The sequence below is a fragment of the Pseudophryne corroboree genome, chromosome 1, assembly GCF_028390025.1.
Source record: "Pseudophryne corroboree isolate aPseCor3 chromosome 1, aPseCor3.hap2, whole genome shotgun sequence".
Classification (NCBI taxonomy): Eukaryota; Metazoa; Chordata; class Amphibia; order Anura; family Myobatrachidae; genus Pseudophryne; species Pseudophryne corroboree.
The window spans coordinates 452828793-452851167 of NC_086444.1; the positions used below are offsets into that span (position 1 = coordinate 452828793).

Sequence of the window (22375 nt, forward strand, 5' to 3'; positions counted from 1 at the left end):
AACAAAGTGGACAATAATGTGTAGGGTATACAGTATCATCATCAGCATAAAATGTGAGGTTCCCAGGAGAGCAGTTACCTGAAGATCTCCAGAAGAAGGCTGCGTTGTCTCTAGCCTGCCAGGCCTCTCGCGGGCTCCTGGGCCATCACCCACATGAAGGCAGTGGTCTGGCAAGAATTAGGTGGCCACTGTAGGTGGGAGGAGGGGAGGTTAGGCAGTGGCAAGGCGGCTTATGCAGGACGGTGTAAGGCAGGCAGGGCCGGCAACAGAAATCTTGGGGCCCGGTACACTGACATCTCTGTGGCCCCCCCCCCCGGCCCAACCCCCCTTGCCCCCAGCATGCCGACATCGATATGCCTGGGCCGCCTGCCGGCATTCTGGCAGCCGGGATCCCGGCGTCGGTATGCTGACAGCCAGGATTCCGGCCGCCGAGATCCTATCTACGTCCACTACCACAGCACAGACATTCTGCTCTCATCTGACATGCACATGCATGCATGCAGATGCATCCATATGTGCAGAATGCAGATGCATGCAGAATGTGCAGAATGTGCCCGCCTGCATTCCGCCCCAAACCAATCCTAAAGCCCTATACATGATGCATGAAGTGATAAAAGCCTTACCAACAGGCTGCAGCAGCAACACACTGACAGTGACACAGCCGTCCGGCTCCTCACTCACAGAGCAGAGACAGGGAGGCCGCGTGCGGTGAGACACTGGAGGGGCGGTCCGGACGAGCTTCCTGCTGTGTGACTGGTGCGCGGTGCAACGTCAGTACACTGCACAGCACACGGCACGGCCGGGGACTGGCTGAACGGATGACAGGAGACCTGGGGGGAGGGGGGGGGAGCTGAGGGCACTGAAGAGTGATCACAGGACTCCAGAGGGCTGGGGGGGCGCGTGTGCTGAATAAAAAAAATAAGATTTTACTCACCGGTAAATCTATTTCTCGTAGTCCGTAGTGGAAGCTGGGAACTCCGTAAGGACCATGGGGAATAGACGGCTCCGCAGGAGACTGGGCACATCTAAAGAAAGATTTAGGACTATCTGGTGTGCACTGGCTCCTCCCCCTATGACCCTCCTCCAAGCCTCAGTTAGGAACTGTGCCCGGAAGAGCTGACACAATAAGGAAGGATTTTGAATCCCGGGTAAGACTCATACCAGCCACACCAATCACACCATATAACACGTGATAGGAACCCCGGTTAACAGTATGATAACAATTGGAGCCTCTGAAGAGATGGCTCACAACAAAACCCGATTTTTGTAACAATAACTATGTACAAGTATTGCAGACAATCCGCACTTGGGATGGGCGCCCAGCATCCACTACGGACTACGAGAAATAGATTTACCGGTGAGTAAAATCTTATTTTCTCTGACGTCCTAGTGGATGCTGGGGACTCCGTAAGGACCATGGGGATTATACCAAAGCTCCCAAACGGGCGGGAGAGTGCGGATGACTCTGCAGCACCGAATGAGAGAACTCCAGGTCCTCCTTAGCCAGGGAATCAAATTTGTAGAATTTAGCAAACGTGTTTGCCCCTGACCAAGTAGCTGCTCGGCAAAGTTGTAAAGCCGAGACCCCTCGGGCAGCCGCCCAGTATGAGCCTACCTTCCTTGTGGAATGGGCTTTTATTGATTTAGGCTGCGGTAATCCTACCGCAGAATGCGCCAGCTGAATAGTGCTACAAATCCAGCACGCAATAGACTGCTTAGAAGCAGGAGCACCCAGCTTGTTGGGTGCATACAGGATAAACAGCGAGTCAGTTTTTCTGACTCCAGCCGTCCTGGAAACATACATTTTCAGGGCCCTGACTACGTCCAGCAACTTGGAATCCTCCAAGTCCCTAGTAGCCGCAGGCACCACAATAGGTTGGTTCAAGTGAAAAGCTGAGACCACCTTCGGAAGAAACTGAGGATGAGTCCTCAATTCTGCCCTATCCATCTGGAAAATCAGAGAAGGGCTTTTACAAGACAAAGCCGCCAATTCTGAAACCTGCCTGGCCGAAGCCAAGGCCAACAGTATGACCACTTTCCACGTGAGATATTTTAATTCCACAGTCTTAAGTGGTACGAACCAATGTGATTTCAGGAATGCCAAAACCACATTGAGATCCCAAGGTGCCACTGGGGGCACAAAAGGAGGCTGAATATGCAGAACTCCTTTGACAAAAGTCTGAACTTCAGGCAGTGAAGCCAGTTCTTTCTGGAAGAAAATCGACAGAGACGAAATCTGGACCTTGATGGACCCCAATTTGAGGCCCAACGTCACCCCTGCTTGCAGGAAGTGTAGGAATCGACCCAGTTGAGATTCCTCCTTCGGGGCCTTCATGGCCTCACACACCAAGCAACATATTTCCGCCAAATGCGGTAATAATGTCTTGCGGTGACATCCTTCCTGGCTTTGATCAGGGTAGGGATGACTTCCTCCGGAATACCCTTTTCCTTTAGGATCCGGTGTTCAACCGCCATGCCGTCAAACGCAGCCGCGGTAAGTCTTGGAACAGACAGGGTCCCTGCTGCAGCAGGTCTTGTCTGAGCGGCAGAGGCCAAGGGTCCTCTGCCAGCATCTCTTGAAGTTCCGGGTACCAAGCTCTTCTTGGCCAATCCGGAACCACGAGTATGGTTTTCACTCCTCGCATTCTTATTATTCTCAGTACCTTGGGTATGAGAGGTAGAGTAGGAAACACATAAACCGACTGGTACACCCACGGTGTCACTAGAGCGTCCACAGCGATCGCCTGAGGGTCCCTTGACCTGGCGCAATATCTTTTCAACTTTTTGTTGAGGCGGGACGCCATCATGTCCACCCGTGGTCATTCCCAACGGTTTACCCGCATTTGGAAAACTTCTGGAAGAAGTCCCCATTCTCCCGGGTGTAGGTCGCCCATCGGAGAATCCTTGTGGCTTCTGCCATCGCCATCCTGCTTCTTGTGCCGCCCTGTCTGTTTACATGGGCGACCGCCGTGATGTTGTCTGATTGGATCAGTACCGGCTGGTTCTGAAGCAGGGGCCTTGCTTGGCTTAGGGCATTGTAAATGGCCCTTAGCTCCAGAATATTTATGTGAAGCGAAATCTCCTTGGAAATTTCTTCCCTGTGTGACTGCACCCCAGCCCCGAAGGCTGGCCTCCGTGGTCACCAGGACCCAGTCCTGTATTCCGAATCTGCGGCCCTCTAGTAGATGAGCCCTCTGCAGCCACCACAGCAGCGACACCCTGTTTCTTGCCGACAGGGTTATCCGCTGTTGTATCTGTAGATGGGACCCGGACCATTTGTCCCACAGGTCCCACTGGAACGTCCTTGCGTGGAACCTTCCGAATGGAATTATGCTTCGTACGAAGCTACCATTTTTTTTTTATTTTTTTTTTCAGGACTCGTGTGCTTCCACTGGAAAAAACACTCTTTCCTGGTCTGTGTCCAGAATCATTCCCAGGAACAGAAGACGTGTCGTCGGGACCAGCTGTGACTTTGGAATATTGAGAATCCAGTCGTGCTGTTGTAGCACTTCCCGAGAGAGTGCTACCCCCACTACCAACTGTTCTTTGGACCTCGCCTTTATCAGGAGATCGTCCAAGTACGGGATAATAAAAACTTCCTTCTTGCGAAGGAGTATCATCATTTCGGCCATTACCTTGGTAAAGACCTTCGGTGCCGTGGACAACTCCAACGGCAGCGTCTGGAACTGATAGTGACAGTCCTGTACCACACATCTGAGGTACTCCTGGTGAGGAGGGTAAATGGGGACATGCAGGTACGCATCCTTGATGTCCAGGGAGACCCTGTAATCCCCCTCGTCCAGGCTCGTAATAACCGCCCTGAGCGATTCCATCTTGAACTTGAATCTTCTGATATAAAAGTTCAAGTATTTTAATTTTAAGATGGGTCTCACCGAACCGTTCTGTTTCGGTACCACAACCATTGTGAAATAGTAACCCCTTCCTTGCTGAAGGAGGGGCACCTTGACAATCACTTGTTGTGATTATAGTGTTGAATAGCCACCAACACCGCCTCACTGGCAGAGGGAGGTGCCGGTAAGGCAGATTTTAGGAAACGGCGGGGGGAAGAACGTCTCGAACTCCAGCCTGTACCCCTGAGATACTACTTGAAGGACCCAGGGATCCATGTGAGAGAGCCCACTGGGCGCTGAAATTTCTGAGACGGGCCCCCACCATACCCGGGTCCGCCTGAGCAGCCCCAGCGTCATGCTGTGGACTTACCGGACGCAGGGAGGACTTCTGCTCTTGGGAACTAGCTGTGTGCTGCAGCTTTTTCCTCTACCTTTGCCTCTCGGCAGAAAGGATGAGCCTCTAGCCCTCTTGCTTTTCTGGGGCCGAAAGGACTGTACTTGATGATACGGTGCTTTCTTTTGTTGTGGGGTAGCCTGTGGCAAAAAAGTCGATTTCCCAGCAGTAGCTGTGGAAACGAGGTCTGAAAGACCATCCCCAAACAGTTTTACCCCCTTATAGGGCAAAACTTCCATGTGCCGATTAGAGTCGGCATCGCCTGACCATTGCCGAGTCCATAACCTCCGTCTGGCGGCAATGGACCTAGCGCTTATTTTTGATGCCAGCCGGCAAATATCCCTCTGTGCATCACGCATGTATAAGACCACGTCTTTTATATGCTCTATTGTCAGCAAAATATTGTCCCTATCCATAGTTATTTTCCGACAGGGAATCTGATCACGCAGCGGGAGCACTGCACATCCATGCCGAAGCAATGGCTGGTCGCAATATAATGCCCGAGTGTGTGACTATATCTTTCAGGGTAACCCCCTGCTTTTTATCAGCAGGTTCCTACAGGGCGGCCGTATCCGGAGACGGTAGTGCCACCTTTTCTGATAAGCGTGTAAGCGCTGTATCTACCCTATGGGGTGTTTCCCAACGTGACCTATCCTCTGGCGGGAAAGGGTACGCTGCCAATAACCGTTTAGAAATGATCAATTTCTTACCGGGGGAAGACCACGCTTCCTCACACACCTCATTTAATTTCTCAGATGCAGGAAAAACTACTGGTAGTTTTCTCTCACCAAACATAATACCCTTTTATGTGGTACCTGGGGTATTATCATAAATGTGTAATACATTTTTCATTGCCTCAATCATGTAACGGGTGGACCTATTTGGAGGGTACACTAGTGTCATCGTCGTCGACACTGGAGTCGGTATCCGTGTCGACATCTGTTTCTGCCATCTGAGGTAGCGGGCGTTTTTAGAGCCCCCCATGACATTTGAGACGCTGGAACAGACACAAGCTGAGTAGCCGGCTGTTCTGTGTCGTCGACCTTTTGTGTAAGGAGTTGACACTTTCACGTAATCCTTCCATAAGTCCAACCACACCGGTGTCGATCCCGCAGGGGGTGACATCACATTTACAGGCATTCGCTCCGCCTCCACATCATTATCCTCCTCATACATGTCGACACAGCCGTACCGATACACAGCACACGCACAGGGAATGCTCTGACAGAGGACAGGACCCCACAAAGCCCTTTGGGGAGACAGAGGGAGAGTATGCCAGCACACACCAGGGTGCTATATATCACAGGGATATCACATATAAAGAGTGTTTTCCCTTATAGCTGCCTATATATATTGTATACTGCGCCTAAATTGTGCCCCCCCTCTCTTTTTAACCCTTTCTGTAGTGTATTGACTGCAGGGGAGAGCCAGGGAGCTTCCCTCCAACGGAGCTGTGAGGGAAAAATGGCGCCAGTGTGCTGAAGGAGATAGCTCCGCCCCTTTTTCGCAGACTTTCTCCCGCATTTTTATGGATTCTGGCAGGGGTTAAAAAGCACCTATATAGCCTCTGGGGCTATATATGGAGCCAGTTTGCCAGCCAAGGTGTCAGTATTGCTGCTCAGGGCGCCCCCCCCCCAGCGCCCTGCACCCATTAGTGACCGGAGTGTGAGGTGTGCATGAGGAGCAATGGCGCACAGCTGCAGTGCTGTGCGCTACCTTGGAGAAGACAGAAGTCTTCAGCCGCCGATTTTCCGGACCACCTTCTTGCTTCTGGCTCTGTAAGGGGGACGGCGGCGCGGCTCCGGGAACGGACGACGAGGTCGGGTCCTGTGTTCGATCCCTCTGGAGCTAATGGTGTCCAGTGGCCTAAGAAGCCCAAGCTACCACCACTTAGGTAGGTTCGCTTCTTCTCCCCTTAGTCCCTCGATGCAGTGAGCCTGTTGCCAGCAGGTCTCACTGAAAATAAAAAACCTAACAAACACTTTCTTCCTAGGAGCTCAGGAGAGCCCCTAGTGTGCATCCAGCTCAGCCGGGCACAGAAATCTAACTGAGGCTTGGAGGAGGGTCATAGGGGGAGGAGCCAGTGCACACCAGATAGTCCTAAATCTTTCTTTAGATGTACCCAGTCTCCTGCGGAGCCGTCTATTCCCCATGGTCCTTACGGAGTCCCCAGCATCCACTAGGACGTCAGAGAGAAAAAACGCAACCACACAGCGGGCGGCCAGCGGCTGCCGGGAGCAATATATAATTATTTACACTGCCTGGACCTTGGGGCCCCTCACAACAACGGGGCCCGGGACGGGTGTCCCCTTTGACCCCCCCTGTCGCCGGGCCTGAAGGCAGGTGCGTAAGAAGAACTTAGTGATTTTACCCCATAGAAAATTCTCGAAAGTCCCCGACATTAGGGAGAAAGAGTGAGAAAGGGAATGAGAGAGGAGAGAAAAAGTGCATCAGAGAGAGAGTGTTAGAGAGAGGAAGGAGGAGAGACAGAGGGAGGGGAGCGAGTGGGTGTTAGAGAGTGTTTCAGGGTGGGAGGGAGAAAGAGGGGAGCAAGAGAGAGTTTGTCAGGGAGAGAGAGATAGAGAGGGAGTGATCATTAGGTACACTACAGTACAGTTGTGATAGGTGGTAAAGCGTACCTGCAGTCTCACGCCTGTCCAGTTGCGGCCTCTCTGGTCGTTCGGTTCTTGCTTGTCGCGACGTCGGGCGGAATCTGCGTGGAAAGGCTGCGGAGGACCTGGGCAGAAGGGACGGGGATACCCCAGTATAGACAACACCCCCCCTTAAAGGTGAAAGGACCACTACGGTGGGATACAGAACAAAGATTTATTATAAACAGTGTTAGTCACTGGTCCATGTGACCAAATTCACCTCTTAGTAGAGTTCAGTGCAATTCAATAAGCCATGATACTTTTAGTCACATACTAAAAATATAACATAACATTAACACAAGAGCATTTCAGAATTTCAACATTCAGACGTCTTATACAGCCGCTTCATGAGTATGCATGCGTTATACTGACGGGTCACTAGATGGCGCTAGATTGGATATGTTCAGTTTATGCTGCTGACAAAATGTTCCAGCTATATCACTGTCCTACAGGGGGTGCTGTAGAATGAGTTTGCACTGTGGACAGTATTTGTAATCCAACGGGTGGTGCCGTGGAGCAGCTACTTGCCATGTATAGCACCAGTTTCCAATAGAGGGCGCTGTGGAGTAAGTCATCTCACAGTATAGCAATGCTTCAAATAGAGGGCGCTGTGGAGTAAGTCATCTCACAGTATAGCAATGCTTCAAATAGAGGGCGCTGTGGAGTAAGTCATCTCACAGTATAGCAATGCTTCAAATAGAGGGCGCTGTGGAGTAAGTCATAACACAGTATAGAAATGCTCCAAATAGAGGGCGCTGTGGAGTAAGTCATTTCACATACAGTGGGTCACAGAGCAAATGACCCAATCCTGGCACACACATTGTGCTGCAGCTCAAACAGTCTAGGGATAAGTGTCACTTCGTGTTTTCCTTGCAATTGCAGTGGTAAGGGGAAGCAAAGGGTTTCACACAACCCTACCCTTTAAGGCTCTCTCTGGTACAATGGCAGGCAGCTCCAAATAAATCCCATATGTCCCTCTCCTTGTACATAGAGTCCTGCTGTGATCTGTCCCAAGGGGCTGTGATGTTGCAAGCTGTCAGGGTGATCACTGTTGGTCTGGGTGCCCATATGTGGGGGCTGTCTGGGGTGAAGTAGAGTACCTGTATTATCTGCTGCTGTTGCCAGCTCCTGCCGGTCACTTCTCACTGCTGCTTTTCAGGATGACAGCCGTCTCTCGATGCCCAGTCTCTCCCAACGCAGCGCGCCTCCAGACCTCCACGTACAGCTCTTCACACCCACACATGACACACTGCCTCCTGTTCCACTGCCATGCTGCTCTCTCTCTCTCTCTCTCTGCTCACTGCAGCTCTCCTCCCTTCTTCTCTCCCCATACACCACGGCCAATCAGAGCGCTCCCAGCTTCCCGCTCTGCAGGGATCCTGATGGAAAGCCCAGGGTCCTAGTGCTATACATATTTCCCTCCTAGTTGCCATAGTTGCTTAGCAACCAGTGTAAAAAGGATTTTAATCCTCATAGTGCATCTGCAGCTGGTTTAACTAGCAGAAGGGGTACCCCAAACACGGGTATCACATGTTCGCCCGCTGAAATTATGCGTGTCCCCACGCATACTGTAATGGATTAAAGTCCTACACCACAGTCTTTGAACTCCCAATACATGCAAATAATTGGATGCCAACAAGTTAAACCTGAACAGTTATACCTTTCTACTTTTACTCTTGTTAAATAGCTAGGGTATGTCCATCCCAGGGACCCCATCCCTCTGCCACAGGACTTCGATCCCTCTGCGGTACGGGTTCTTCAATGGTGTACATGGGTGTTACTCTATATCACGGCGTGCGATCTGCAACGAGCATGTGGTGCACCTTTATCGCATCTCATTGATCTTCGTATAGCCTGCTGTATCCTGAAGGCGAATTCTTCTCCCGTTATGGTCCTGTACTCACTATCCATTACAGGCTTCTCTTCCGTGGAATGGGCCTCAGCCTTCTCAGTTGCCTGTGGGGTCTCTGCCTGGGGCTTGGGTTCAGACGGTGGCATTGCTGGCTCCGGACTTCTGGATTCCACGGGTCCCACTATCTTTGTCACGGCCATGTGGACCACTGCTTCAGTGTCCCTTTTCTGGTCAGTCGCACCGGCATCTGTTTGCTCGAGATTTGCTGCACGGTAATCTGCGTCTTGCCTTTTTGGGATGTACTCTCGTTTTTGTTGAGGAGAAATCTGAGGCTTTATCACATTTTGAAGGCACTGCTGCACTGTCTCACTCTGACCTTTGACAACCGGTCTCTCACTTGTGTCCAGCATTTTCCTTTGCTTTGGGACTTCAGGTTCGGGTGGTCGGGGCATCCGTTCAGGTCGAGGAGTATTGGTGTTAGGTCTACCGGTCTCACTATTACAGTCTCTTGGTTCCTCTCTGCTTCCGCTGTCCCAGTAGTCTTGCTGGTAGTAGAGTGGAGGCTTTCTATTCCGCGGACAGCGCCAATACCGGTTACGCTCTCTGGCATGTCTGTTGCCTTGCACTGGAACGCCATTAGGACCTGTGACGTTGATAGCCTTAACGCCCCTTTTTCCATTGGTCAATTCAAATTCGACCCATTCCCCACTTCCTAGGCTTCGGAAGTAATTGTTCTGATGGGTCTTCTGAATGCCCGTATAGTGAACATATATGGTTCTCTTAGTGTCTGTTCTCCTTATGAAGCCGTAACCACGCGTTGCACTAAACCACAATACTTGGCCTGTCGTCTTTCTTGTTCTGGTTCTTCGATCATCCCCACCAGATGGTACACCCATCACTCCGACTTGACTCTGCCACACCAGTCTTGGTCCTGCTTTTCTGGGTCGTTCCTCCCATGGTAGATCTATTCTCTCCACTCTTTCGGAGGTCTGCTGACATACAGTGCCTTTCGGAGCATGGAATTGATCGGTCAATCGTCGGCCCGATTCTCTTACTACATCCCAGCGAGGACGACTCTGCCAATCTTGCTCTTGACGCCATTCTCTGTGTCTATTCCTATCTTGGTCCCTGTCGAGCTCTTCTAATCTCCGGCTCATTTGGGAGAGATTCAATATCATCTCCGTCAGCCTCTGATTGAGCGTCTCCATAGGATCTGGTCCCGGTGGGGCTTGTGCTTGCTGGAGAACCGCTCCCACTTGGGCTAGTCCGTCTGACTTCGCGGGCAGTGCGGTTTCTCTGTAGCTGTCATCTTCACTCCACTCTGAAGACGCATCTTTCACGACATTGTTGCTCTGATTTTTCCCAAGGATCTGCAGCACCGTCTCTTTGAATTCCGAGAAGGAGTTCCCTGGTTGCTGTCGTCTCTCCATGCGCATTTGAGAGCGAATTGTCTCTCCTCTTGCCCCTTCTACAAACAGGTCTGTTAACGTTCTATCTATCCCTTCGACTTCTCGTTCATCCAGGGCCCGTATAGCCTTTGCAGCTTCTTGTAGGGCCAGCGCAAAGTCTCGCAGTGATTCGTCAGGTCTTTGTTTTCTCGCATAAAGGCGGCTCTTTAATTCCGCTATGGTCTCGCAGTCGAATATGGTCATCAGCTTCTTAAAGATCCCTTCGACGGTCTTCTTTTCGCTGTCTTCCCATGCTTTCACTTCCCGTAGTGCCGAATCCGTCAATTGACCCATAACGATCTCTATTTTCTGTTCTTCGGTTAGTGAGTACAGGCGGAACATGGAGTACATCTTGTCTTTGAATTCTTTGAACGTACTCGAACCCGGCACTTGTTTTCCTGCAAACGTTGGTAACCATGGTGCTCCAAAATAGTATGGCATAGTCAACGGTGATGCCGCCATGGTGGTCGTGTTTCCTTGTCCGAGTGCCGGTGGTAGCATGGGAGTAGCGGGAACCTGTGGATCCGTCATCTTGCTCGTATCCTGTTCGTGACGCCAAGTGTGATAGGTGGTAAAGCGTACCTGCAGTCTCACGCCTGTCCAGTTGCGGCCTCTCTGGTCGTTCGGTTCTTGCTTGTCGCGACGTCGGGCGGAATCTGCGTGGAAAGGCTGCGGAGGACCTGGGCAGAAGGGACGGGGATACCCCAGTATAGACAACACCCCCCCTTAAAGGTGAAAGGACCACTACGGTGGGATACAGAACAAAGATTTATTATAAACAGTGTTAGTCACTGGTCCATGTGACCAAATTCACCTCTTAGTAGAGTTCAGTGCAATTCAATAAGCCATGATACTTTTAGTCACATACGAAAAATATAACATAACATTAACACAAGAGCATTTCAGAATTTCAACATTCAGACGTCTTATACAGCCGCTTCATGAGTATGCATGCGTTATACTGACGGGTCACTAGATGGCGCTAGATTGGATATGTTCAGTTTATGCTGCTGACAAAATGTTCCAGCTATATCACTGTCCTACAGGGGGTGCTGTAGAATGAGTTTGCACTGTGCACAGTATTTGTAATCCAACGGGTGGTGCCGTGGAGCAGCTACTTGCCATGTATAGCACCAGTTTCCAATAGAGGGCGCTGTGGAGTAAGTCATCTCACAGTATAGCAATGCTTCAAATAGAGGGCGCTGTGGAGTAAGTCATCTCACAGTATAGCAATGCTTCAAATAGAGGGCGCTGTGGAGTAAGTCATCTCACAGTATAGCAATGCTTCAAATAGAGGGCGCTGTGGAGTAAGTCATTTCACATACAGTGGGTCACAGAGCAAATGACCCAATCCTGGCACACACATTGTGCTGCAGCTCAAACAGTCTAGGGATAAGTGTCACTTCGTGTTTTCCTTGCAATTGCAGTGGTAAGGGGAAGCAGAGGGTTTCACACAACCCTACCCCTTAAGGCTCTCTCTGGTACAATGGCACGCAGCTCCAAATAAATCCCATATGTCCCTCTCCTTGTACATAGAGTCCTGCTGTGATCTGTCCCAAGGGGCTGTGATGTTGCAAGCTGTCAGGGTGATCACTGTTGGTCTGGGTGCCCATATGTGGGGGCTGTCTGGGGTGAAGTAGAGTACCTGTATTATCTGCTGCTGTTGCCAGCTCCTGCCGGTCACTTCTCACTGCTGCTTTTCAGGATGACAGCCGTCTCTCGATGCCCAGTCTCTCCCAGCGCAGTGCGCCTCCAGACCTCCGCGTACAGCTCTTCACACCCACACATGACACACTGCCTCCTGTTCCACTGCCATGCTGCTCTCTCTCTCTCTCTGCTCACTGCAGCTCTCCTCCCTTCTTCTCTCCCCATACACCACGGCCAATCAACAGCCACTAACTACAGTACAGCCACAGGTCTCTAATGGGGGCGGGTACAACATTAAGCCCTGCCCCCTAAATACCCACAAATCGCAGCATGCACTGTCCTACTGCCAGAAGTATTAGTCAGGGTAGGGAGAACAGAACGGGCCAGACTTGGTCCTCCCCTGCTGCATCCTCTGTGGCTGTGTGCTGCTGCCAAGTTACACAGCCTGCAGCCGCCGTGTGCATTTCCGTGACAGTACCCTGCCCGCCACCCCTTCTCCCTGGCTTGTGTGGTATGGAGAGTGGAGGGATGGGACAGCTCAGACCTGTACTGCGCCACACATTTGATCGGGTCGGGTGGCTGATCCCAGTAGAAATGGCTACTGACTCACTGTCTCAACACAGTGACTCGAATCATCAGGAAGTATGAATGATTCGAGTCACTCACTGTTTCATGAGTCGAGGCAGCTGCAGCAGCAGCCTCTCTCAGCCAGAGGGAGGAAACACAGTGTGTCCTTCAGTCAGTGTGTTCTGCTGTGTGTCTTTAGCTGTGATTGGCCAGAGGCTATACCAGGTGACACCCAGTGGGAGGGGGGAGGGAGCAGCCACGACTCACCAGTCAGTGAGTGCTGTGCTGCTGTGCTTGAGTCATGTCATGAATCATGATTCATCCTGAGTCTGCCAGTGAGTTGAGACAGTTGTACACTGTGTAGACTCAGTGACTCAGTGGATGGATCTGATTCATGCAGCATAAGCCTGCAGGAGGTGAAGCCCCTGTGGTACAGGGCTCTCAGCTCAGTGCTCACTGATCCTGCTCAGTGTGATTGTGGGTGGCAAACTCCCTGGAGGCTAGATAGTGGATAATATAATAAATACAAGCCCACCTAAAATTATCTAATTAGCAAAGTATGCAAAGTAAAAAAAAAAAGTTTTTATTTGGTTTAGTTACAGACTGAATGATGTGTTTCATGGCTGTTAAGCTTTCTCTCCTCAGCCAGAAGTAATGTGCATATTCTGTAACTAGTGTGCAATAAGTGCTTATTAATAATATATCAACATAACACTGAATCTATGTTAATATATTATTAATAATCAGTGCATAAGCAGCTGCCTCCCCCAGATACACTGCACAATCACTGCAGCTGAATAACTCCCTCCATGAGTCCAGCACTGATCTGCCAGCACTGGCAACTCACTGATTCATGTGCAGTCTCTGCAACACATTCTAGTACAAATGAGTCATGACTCATGTGCCGAGATACTGACTCCAGACACTTCACTGAACTGAGTCATGTGTCTCAACTCAGTTCAGTGAATCACTTTGCCCATGACTAGATCCCAGGGGAAGATCCAGCCTTACTGGAAGAGCACAGCAACAGCATCCAATCACGCATGGGGACGTGGATGGAGAGGGGAAGGGTTCACTCCTCCGGCCGGACAGCATCAGCTGTTCTCTCTTCGTGATGGTCAGCGGTGCAGCCGCATGCCAGCGTACTATAATGAGTCAGGCTGACGGCCTTGGGTTCTTCATTGCGGCTAGATCTGCCCCTGCTGTCTCTGCCACCGCGGAATCGGAGCTGAGCTGAGAGCTCTGATCACAGCAGGCAGTCAGAGCAGAGTCATTGTCTACATGCAGCTGCACCACACACTGCTGTTGTCAGGGGAAAGCCACTTTTCATGCTGCCAGCGCCGCTGCTGCCTGTCAGAGTGACAAGCGCTGGCAGCCGGCAGCAACAGCACATATCAGCAAGGTCGCAGAGCGGGGAGAGCGCCTCTCCGACCCGGTGCCTCCCTGCTTTGCAGACCTTGCTGAAAGAGTAGCGCCGGTCCTGACTGGACGTTCACTGTCTGCATGGAGCGGAGGATGTAATGTGCGGTCTTTCACTTGACCGCACATCGCTCCTCCTGTACATGATTGTCACCTCTCTATGTTTGGGGGGGGGCGAGTTGCCCCCTTGCCCCCCCCCCCTCAGTTCCGACGCCTCTGAGTAAGGGGCATTGTTATTTACGTTATTATATAGTATTCCCACCACTTGGTACTCTACAGCAAATGCCAGCATAAAAAATTCATTCAATTTCTTCGCTTTTACCTTATCGTCAACAATCAGAGCGTCCAACTCACTTTTTAATGGTCCTATATTATCCTTATTCAGCCTTTTTCCATTGATATACTTAAAGACCGTTTTTGGGTTAAACTAAACATTGTCTACACAGAGAAACCCCATGATCACCCAATTATGCAATTATGATACTATAGTACTGACTTTTCCCAAATTCGGGCTTGAACAAGATTACTAATGCAGTAACATAGTAGGAAGGTAACAACACCCAGACTGATAGAGGTTGTCTGACAAATCCATTATTGAGCACTCATATTGGGCCTGATTCTGAGTCAGTCTTCGCAAGTGCAGAAGTCGGCAGTAGTCAGATTTATTGCCTTATGCTACAGCAAACATCCGCCCATCCATGCAAGTATCTTTGGGGCTTCATGCATGTTCTTCAACCTACCCACTGTCTTTCTGGCGGCGGTAATAGTATTGGAACTTGCACTCACATCTTGCTAGGTGCCTAAAGGTGGGTACACACTGGAAGATATATCTGCCGATCAATTGATCGGCAGAAATATCTATGGACGGATCGGGCAGTGTGCTGTGCATACACACTGCCCGATCCGTCGGGGACTGACGTTATGAACTGGGCGGGCGTGTACACACACCCGCCCAGTTCAGCTGTCAATCACCGCTGGTCGACGCAGAATGTGTACCGGTGGTCGGCCGACCGCCGTACACACACAGCGACGCGCCAATATATCGGTAGATATATTGGCCATCGGCTGTGCTGCGGGGCCGACGCGATACGTCTGTGAACGACAGAGTTCACAAACGTATCGGCCGTACACACTGGCCGACGGATCCGCGATATATCGGCCTTTCAAGAAAACAGCCGATATATCCGCCAGTGTGTACAGGCCTTAAGATCTGTCTGAAACATTTTGTGTCTGCACGATTCAAATAAGCACTGAAGTCAGGCTACTTGCCACAACACTCCCATGATACTGTTATGAACCGCATCTGTTTTCTGTGTCTGCACGGTAACTGCCCAGTCACCACCTAAAAACACCTATTTAATGGAATCTCAGAATCCAACACACATGGAGCGCATGGCCACTGCAAGTGTATTATGTGATGCATGCGCAGAGCGTGCTTGGTGATCTTGGAGCATGATCAGTCTGCATTTAAACGCAAGATGCATCTGCTAATGAACTTGCATCGGAAGCAGACCCATTAAGGCATATGTAATAGGGTCCAAGTTTGTCAGAGATGCGGGATGCTTCCCGATCTCTGAGGTTTTTTAAAGCAGCAACCATTTACAAGGCAAAATAATGCTTTGTAAATGATTGATGCTTTAAAAAATGTCCGAGATTGGCCAGCATCCTGCACCTCCAGCAGTCTCGGACCCTATTATATATGCCCCATTGTGTCAATTTTCTGGGCAAATGCTGGGCAAATTAGACATACAATGTAAATGACACATACAATGTGCTATCTCAGACACCTTTAGTTATGCTTATTTCTTCAGGGTCAATAAGGCTCCACAGGGGAGACAATGGGGTGTAGGTGGTGGATAGGACCGGGCACCAAACAGTTAAGCTTTAACATACCGTATCTAAGGATGCTCCAGTCCTTCCCACCTATACCCCGCCCACAGCCCAGGCTACTCAGTTTAGTTTTGATGCTGGCAGGAGCCGGTTTACCCTTAAACAGTGGGTCTGCTATTAAGCAGTCCGAGCTTTAATTTTATGATTTATTTTGATTTCATTTTACTACAAGACAGAGCTAGCAGCACTAGGCAGTCCTCGGGATACCAGCGCTGCTGCTCCATCAACTCCTCGGCACCACAACACTAGTAAGAGGTCTAGTGATTCCGGCGGGGTGCCTGGCAGCTCAGCTAGCATGGCTCCGTGGGTGCCTGGACTACAGCCAGAGCACAGGGGGACAGGTAAGGTGGGTTCCCGCAGATACAGGACTCTAGGAATGCTCAGTCTAGTCTCCCTGTATACCTCTTATAGGAGCCAGGTTATACAGCCCTATATCCTACCAGCCACTGCAGTCTGTGTAGTTGATTTAGTGCCCATTGCAGTCATAAATTGTATTTGATTTGTGCTGGATCTGCTGTCTGATTTTTCTCTGTCAGCTTATACCTTTCCCTTTGTTTTCTTTTCCTATGACCCTAAGATACCGATGTACTTCACATCTTCCTGTAGTTGTGAAGGCTGTCACATTACCGATGTACTTCACATCTTCCTGTCTGTCACATTGCTATACTTGCTGCACACTGCTTATTGCCATATAGTGTGTTATACTGTTACTGCAGCTATGTCTATCAAAGGCAAGGATAACAAAGAGGTTGCTGCCTCCTATGCTGGTCTCATGCAAGTCCTGTGCAGTGGGATTATCCCCCCAGGACATTGGGGGTCATTCCGAGTTGTTCGCTCGCTAGCAGATTTTAGCAGCATTGCACATGCTAGGCCGCCGCCCTCTGGGAGTGTATCTTTGCTTAGCAGAATTGCGAATAGAAAATTCTTAGCAGTTTCTGAGTAGCTCCAGACCTACTCACAGATTGCGATCAGCTCAGTCAGTTTCGTTCCTGGTTTGACGTCACAAACACACCCTGCGTTCGGCCAGCCACTCCCCCGTTTCTCCAGACACTCCCGCGTTTATCCCTGACACGCCTGCGTTTTTCCGCACACTCCCAGAAAACGGCCAGTTTCCGCCCAGAAACACCCACTTCCTGTCAATCACAATCCGATCACTTCAACGATGAAAATTCTTCGTTCGGACGTGAGTAAATCTACTAAGTTTTGTGCTAAAATACTTACCGCATGCACACTGCGTACCATGTGCATGCGCATTTTTGCCTTAATCGCTCCGTTGCGAAAATCGGGAACGAGCGAACAACTCGGAATGACCCCCATTGTACAGGATGGTTTGTGTATATCTTGCTATATTCCACCTTACCAGCCAGCCCCTCCAGCTCCCGTTCAGGATCCGTCCGGGGTTCCTTTTAACAGATGCTGACACAGATAGTGGACCACTTAGTGGCCCTTGCAGTGGTTCCCTCTATAGGATTTCCACAGCATGTGCACCCTGCTATACCAGTCACTGCTATGCCCCCTCCCTGGGTGAATGTGCTCTCTACTTCAGTACAGAGTTTAGCTACTACCTTAACTGCTTTGCCACAGATGTTGCAGGGTGAAAGACCATTACCCACTAAAGCCACTAGGTGTACTGTGCCATCCTCACGCAGCTTTCAGATTCCAAGGTGTCATCAGAGGAGGCAGATTCCTCTCTCACTGAATCCTCTTCAGGGGAGAAGGAGCGTCAGCCTACATTAGATATACCTGCACTAGTGAGGGCCGTCAAATCCATCCTTCAAATAGAAGAGGAGGAGCCTGCTCCTAAACCACAGGCCCCGCCTTTTAAGAACCAATGATTCTTAAGGCTGAATTTCCTCAGTCAGATCAGCTTACTGTACACATGCTTGAGCATGGAATATCCCTAGTAAAAAGATCCAGCTACCAAAGCACTTGGCTTCTTTTTACCCTATCCCAGCTGCTTATTGTGCTAAGTGGGAAGTTCCCCCTGCTGTGGATTCCCATCTGGCACGTCTGGTTAAAACCTCTACTTTACCTATCCCTACAGCATCTTCCCTAAAGGAGACTACGTATAGGAAGATTGAAGCCTGCCTCAAATCTGTCTATTCTCTTACAAGAGCTATTACTTGACCAGCTATGGTCGCTGCCTGGGTGGCTAAGGTCATTGAGGGCTGGGCAGGAGGCTCTGGAGGAAAGCCTTCCCTCTGATGTTACCCAGGAACAGCTGTCCCACATCACCCATATCAGAGATTTAACTTCCTACTTAAGTGAAGCGGCTTGGGATACTGGTCTCCTGGCTTCCAAGGCATCTGCTACTGTGGTGGTAGCCGCTGCATCATCTGTCTATGCTCATGGAAAGCTGACACAGATGCCAGCCTCCAAAACTGCTTTCCTGCCCTCAGCATCTACCCTGAGGACTCGGACATCTTTCTTTCAACCCCAAGGGGCTAAAGGCCAGCCCTTCCCTTGGCCCCCTGGCAGTCGGCTTCCACAAAGAACTCCAATCCCAGGGCCAGGCAGGCCTGGGCTACCAGACGTCCAACTCCCAAGTCTGAAGATAAACCCTCTGCCTGATGAGATTGGTCTCCTCCTTCTTCAGTTTGCACATTCTTGGTGTCAGACCACCGCAGATGCCTCGGTGTAAATGGTCTTTCATTCTGGAGATACCCCCTCAGCAGCTTTTTTTTTTACACAGTCCCTGACACCCCCCCCCCCCCCCTTATCAGTCCAGAGCAAAGCCTTGGCCATCCTGAAGGCCATTCAGTCCCTGCTGCACTTGGGGGTAGTAATCCTGATCCATTTATCACAGCGAGGGATGGGTTTTTACTCTTCCCTGCTCTTGGACTAGAAACTCAACAGGCCTATCCTCAATCTCAACTCCCTAAACAAGTTTATCAGACTGCCCAGGTTTCATATGGAAACCCTTTGTTGTATTATGCCTTTGTGGAGCATGCAGACTTTATGTTGTCTCTGGACATTCAGGACGCTTACCTAAATGTGCCTATAGCACCCTCTAATTTGCAGTTCCTCTGGTTTGCTGTCCTCCAGCAACATTTCCAATTTCTGCCCTTTCTACTGCTCACAGGGGGGTCATTCCGATTTGATCACTCCCTAGCTACTTTTTGCAGAGCTGCAATCAGATAATCGCCGCCTATAGGGGAGTGTATTTTAGCTTTGCAAATGTGCGAACGCCTGTGCAGCTGAACCATGCAAAAACATTTTGTGCAGTTTCTGAGTAGGTCTGAACTTACTCAGCCCTTGCGTTAACTTCAGCCTGTCTGGTCCCGGAATTGACGTCAGACACCCATCCTGCAAACGCTTGGACATGCCTGCGTTTTCCCAAACACTCCCAGAAAATGGTCAGTTAACACCCATAAACGCCTTCTTCCTGTCAATCTCCTTGCGATCAGCTGTGTGAATGGATACTTCATTAAATCCATCGCTCAGCAACGATCCGCTTTGTACCCGTATGACACGGCTGCGCATTGTGGTGCATACGTATGCGCAGTAGTGACCTGATCGGTGCGCTGCGAGAAACTGCAGCGAGCGATCAGGTCGGAATGACCCCCAGGGTCTTTTCCAAAATCAAGGCTGTGATGGCGGCCCAGCTGCATCGTCATGGGGTCAGAATACTCCCATACCTGGATTACCTGCTGATCCTGGTACACTCTGCAAAGGCCCTTCACCACCATCTTCATCTGACCATTGCCTTCCTGCAAACATATGGCTGGCTAATCAACTGGAAAAAGGCATCCCTTGCTCCTTCTCAAACAATGAGTACGCAAGGTGCTTCACAGTCACCGAGTGTCAATCCACTCAGCCATGCAGATCTTGGGGCCCATGTTCTCCTCCTTCAACATGGTGGAGCATGCCCAGTTCCACTCTAGACTCCTGATACTGGCCAGATGGAATGGGTAATCTAATCAGGTCCCAGATGATAGCTCGACTGTCCCTGGTGGCTCCAGATGTCTCATTAGGACAAGGGTTGACCTTTCTGGATCCCGGATTGGGTACTTCTTACCACAGATGGCAGTCTCTGAGGTTGGGGGGCAGTGATGGGCCATTTCAGGGCCTTTGGACTCCTCACGGAAGTTGCTTACCGATCAACATCCTGGAGCTATCTATGAGCTGTCTACGGACACCTCACTCTGGCACGGTCCTTTCTCCGCGGGATACCGGTCCAGGTCCAGTCTGACAACCTCAAACATCAGGGAGGCACTCGCAGTTTGTTGCTATTGCAAGAAGTGTCTCACATTCTCCGATTGGCCGAACACCATCTCCCCGCCATCTCGGCGGTGTTCATCCCAGGGATCCTCAACTGGGAAGGGTACTTCCTCAGCCAGGTCAAGAAATGTGTCAGGACATTACTCGCCTCAGCACATAGACGGGCATCATTCAGCTGACAGTCTGATCATTTGAAGCCACTCATCCCGGCTTCCTTCTAAATAGAAGTCGCGGCAACCACTCCATAAGGACTCGTTGTGGGAACTATATAGACAATTACCGCCAGCGGACAGCTTGAACAGGAGCCTGTCCATTCTCGCTTCTGGCCAACGCAACTCCATCCTGCCTGCACGCTGCGGGAACCTCCAGGACACAGCCACACAGGAGACACCTGTGAAATTCCGTGGAGACAAGTTGCGGTGACCACTCCATTCTGACCGCACACTGTGGGAATCTCCGGGATACAGCTACACAGGAAGTACCTGTGGAATCCCATGGAGACAAACTGCGGTGATTACTCCATTCTGACCGCATGCTGCGGGAACCTCCGGGACACAGCTACACAGTAGGCACCTGTGGAATCCCGTGGAGACACGCCAATTGAGGGCAAGTACTATCTGCACAAGTCCCACACATAAGTTAAAATTGCATACGGCAGAGGTAATATTATTGGACACACTGATTAAGGCGTGAGGGTATAAATACGCTTTGCCCAAAGCATGAGAATATGTCATCTAAATTCTATATCACATACGTGCACTAGTCAAGATTTTTCAATAGTTCTGATTCTTCAATTGGATTCTTTACCATCAATCAGAACAGTTTCCGAAAGGACATTTTAATTACAGTCAGCTGTGTTCCGAATACACATTAAAATCACTGTGTGGTCTACTTTTTGGAATATGAGACTTTGTTTCCTTCCGCTATAGATACATTGTTAATAGGGACAACATATGTTATAACAAATGTTATTTTGTCTGTCGAATGCTTGAAGGGATTTTCTACATATTTTATATAAATAAATACTAAACTCACAATAGTCTGTTTGCGCTCTCAGTTATCTATATACAACTTCCTCAGTCGTCACGACGTGCACACCGGTGAGTTAGCTCTACACCCAGAGGTCTTCCAGCTTCTGGTGGACAAATGAAGCCTGTCGGATGTGGATCTCATGGCCTCACGACACAACCACAAGGTTCCCGTGTACGGGTCCCAGACAAGACATCCTGAAATAGCCTTCATGGACGCCCTGGCAGTGAAGTGGACCTTCTGTCTGGTGTACCTCTTGCCTCCATTCTACTACCTTCCTTGGGTGCTTCCAGTGGCAAATGCAGGATTTTGAAAGGGGGGTTTCCAAATACTTATACCCAGGGCCGGTGCTAGGGTGTCCGGCGCCTCCCTGCAAACAATAAATTTGCGCCCTCCCTCCCATATGTAAAAAAGGGACAGGGCTCGTCAAAGGGGCGTGGCCACATAATAGTATCCCCAATTCAAATTACGCCACACAGTATCACAATCGCATTCACATTATACCACATGTAGTGCCCCTGATTCATATTGCACCAGTTAGTTGTGTACCTAATTCACATTACGATACACAGTAGTGCTCCTTATAAACAATACCCACAGCAGTAGTGCCACACAAAATGCCCACAATGATAGCGTGCCTAATACATAATGCTCACAGTAGTCGTGCCACACAGAGCGTCCACAGTAGTCGTGTCACACAGAGCGCCCACAGTAGTCGTGTCACACAGAGCACCCACAGTAGTCGTGCCACACAGAGCGCCCACAGCAGTAGTGATCCACAGAGCGCCCACAGTACTAGTGCCACACAGTATATATATATATATATATATATATATATATATATATATATACACACATATATATATTTATATATATATATATATATATATATATATGCACACATACACATACACAGATATATATATATTAGGCTGAGATCATAAAATTCACATTTAATTGATAACAGTAGAAAATAAAAGTTTCAATACAGCCTATCTTACTTTTGCAGACAGACACACTCCACAGCTCTCTTGCACATTTCACTCTCCTGCATTGCTCTCTCTCTCTCCCCGAGTCCCCCGGGGCCCCATCCTTAATCCGGCTCTGAGTGGGGGGAAGAAGGGGGTGGGGAAAGGCTTTGGTAACTTGTCCCCTGCCTCTGCCCCCTCAATCTTGTTAAACGGATTACTGCAAAAATGAAATTGAAAGTAAATTACAGCTCCCGGCAGCAAGGGCTGCTGGGAGATGTAGTTTATGTTCAGTTTCATCTCGACGGCTGCTGCTTAGGGAGGGGAGCATTAGGGGGGATCGGCGCCTAGGTGACATGCCCCCCTAGCCACGGCCATGAGGAGGTCAGAGGTGGTGGAAACAGGGAGGGAGGGAGCCGGAGCCGCGCTTCACGTTGC

The 22375-nt window shown here is 50.0% G+C and overlaps 1 long non-coding RNA gene across 1 annotated transcript in view; it reads right to left on the reverse strand.

Moving 5' to 3' along the window:
• The window catches only part of LOC134901195 (uncharacterized), a 92722-nt gene extending 70572 nt beyond the window's left edge, over positions 1 to 22150 (reverse strand). Inside the window, exon 1 of the long non-coding RNA XR_010174737.1 lies at positions 21971 to 22150. This is a non-coding gene — a long non-coding RNA (uncharacterized LOC134901195). The remainder of the gene's footprint in view (positions 1 to 21970) is intronic.
• Between the last annotated feature and the right edge of the window lie 225 nt (positions 22151 to 22375).